The following is a 2,671-nucleotide window of genomic DNA, read 5'->3' on the forward strand; positions in this document are numbered from 1 at the left end:
GGCCACAAATCTGGAAGGAGGTGCTGGGTGGGTGGCAAGCCTGAAGTCACAGCTCTCCACTCCTGTTGGCCCAAGGCACCTCCTGGTATTCCACATGTCTCCACAGACATCAGACCAATCACATCTTGCTGCTTCTTTGGGGGATATCTTTTCCTTCAGGGCAAAGAGAAAAGCTGTTTCATTCTAGCGCCTCATTGAAATTTTTTGCCAGCAGTAAAATGGTGACTGCACCACCCCATTGCTCCCCCACCCCACCTGTGCAGCCAGCATCTTCTGGGCTTGCCAAGCATTTGGATCCCATCAGCACACGAGTAACTCTGCTTCACAGTCATGTGTGTAACAGGGTTTTGTGTGGCTGAGATTCTGGTCTTAATCACAGTGCTGTGAACCCAAACTAGCGCTGCAATGCTCCTGAAGCTCAGAAGATCTCCTAAAAGGACACCTCTTTGTTTCTGTCCAAAATTCAGCTCAGTTAAGTCACCTGGGCATCACGTGCTCCATATTCCCCAGGAGGCAGAACCAGGTCCTCAGATCCTATGGGGAAAGACGTGGTAGGAGAGTTGGATAAATAAAGACTATCGCTCCCACAAACTCAGCTTTGGTTTTCCTGGCCATGATCCACTACCAGATTCAATGGCTCGAGTCAGTTTGCTTCAAGCATAGCTTGAAATTTGTTGCTGATGTTTGGTTTAGGGTCTGTGGGAGCAGATACTGTACACCTCTAAGAAAATTAATTGTCAGGTGTTGCTTCCTCACCTACATGGTCTGCAGGCCTGGGCTTTGAAGCTGCCGCTGGCTCTTTGGTCTGGCTGTGCTTTTCTTGCTGCAGTCAGGGCTGATTACGGCAAATCCCAGATCTTGAATCAGGGCAAGTTTTAATACTGTACAGGCCTTGTTTATATAAGAGCTGCCGTCCCGTAGGGACGAATACGGGACTTGCCGCACTAAAAGCATTAGCTGCTGCCATTGGAGCTAAAGATGGAACTCCTCTGGTTGGTACCACCCGTACATTTATATCCTTTAGAACAACGCTGGAGTAGACTTGTGACACACTTAAAAGTGGGTTATGCCTACATAAGCATTTTCCTCCCACCATCATCCTAAGGGAGTATGTGCACTCGCAGGACCACAGGTGTGAAAACACTGCTGCTGATGATGCCAGCCCATCGCCCAGAGCTAGGCTGAGTGTACACATCATTATTTACCAGTGTCGTTTTCTACTAGCACTCACACCCTCCCTTTTGCTCTCAGATCTGCTCCAGCATTGGAGAAATAGAGGACAGAACAAGTGTAGGCACAGTCCTGGCTCCCTTCGCTTAAACAACACTCTCTGCTCATCTTCCCTAAAATTTTGCAACCACTTTGGCATAATGGAGGTTCATGTTCTCCTTTCCTTCTAGGCACATGATGCAGAGCCTTTGGGCTTCAACATGTCCTCAGCCCCAAACCAGCCAGCTACCTCTGAAAAGCAGCTCTGGTTGCCTCCACAGCCCAGGGGCCAAAGACACGCTCACGCTCAGAACAATTTCAGGTCAACACCCTGAAATACCATAAAAGTGATTCACCTTGAAGCTTTAACACAGTTTAATTCTCTCCATCATTTACACTTTGTCCTTTCTGTTTATGCTGTTTAAATGCCTTGCTCAATAACTGCACATCTATTTACCCCTACACTCCAGTGTTTGATGCAGACAAAGGTCTGTTTAATGCGTGCTCAGAGACTTATTCCAAATTGTTTCCCGGCTTCCGTATTCAAATACGCCTTTTGCTGGGACACAGCATTTATAAAGCATGAAGTGCTCCTTGCAGCTCCTTTCCCAACACAACCTCAGCCAAACCAATCCGAAATTGCCCGATTGTGAGTCCTGGGAAACAGCCTGCAGAGAAACGCAGCAGCCACGTGTGCTCTCAGCTGCCGTAGCGTGGGAAGGGCTCTGCTTCTGCACGTCTGTCTGTCAGCTCTCCTGTCCCCAAATGTCACAGCACCTGCAATGGAGCCGATTCTCATTTTTGCCAGAAATGGAGTCGGGAGTGCCGCAGGATGTGTCAGGGAGCTCTGAAAGGATTCTCTGGCGCCTTAAGTGTGTCCTTGAACTGTTGCTTGCATGGTGACATGTTTTACCTGTACCACTGCCCTGTGGGCTTGGAAGGAATATCCTGGGTCCAGTTTTACTTCCAGATTCCCATCTTTACCTGAATTTATTTCAGCTTTCCTCTCACAAACACTCCTTACAGGAGAGCGGGGACTGCGGTGCAAACAGGCGCTTGTTATATAAACCCCTTAAATGATACATCAGCCAAATTTGGCTGGTGGAGAGAAGATGTCACACGAGGACAGGGTATTTAAACACAGCGGGGAGAAGCTACAGCTCAGGGTTTCTCCAGGATATTTATAGCCCTTTGTGAGAGGAAACGCAGCTGTGTCCGTCTCCTCCTTCACTCACTTCCCCGCCGCTGGACCTCCTGTGTCGGGGTGTACTGGGGGGAGCGGGGCCATTGCTGCCCCTCCACCACCGCCGCACAGGGACACACAGTCGCCGCTTCCCTCCCGCCTGCTCCATCCCTTTCGCTGGGCACAGCTTGACCGGCAAAGCCCTTGGGCCAAGTTCACAGTCCCTTTGGCCGCTCCCAATCCCTTCCGAGGGGCACAGCAGGGGCTGCCCTCGCCCCC

Source organism: Charadrius vociferus, unplaced genomic scaffold (assembly GCF_000708025.1).
Source record: "Charadrius vociferus isolate BGI_N301 unplaced genomic scaffold, ASM70802v2 scaffold214, whole genome shotgun sequence".
Taxonomy (NCBI): Eukaryota; Metazoa; Chordata; class Aves; order Charadriiformes; family Charadriidae; genus Charadrius; species Charadrius vociferus.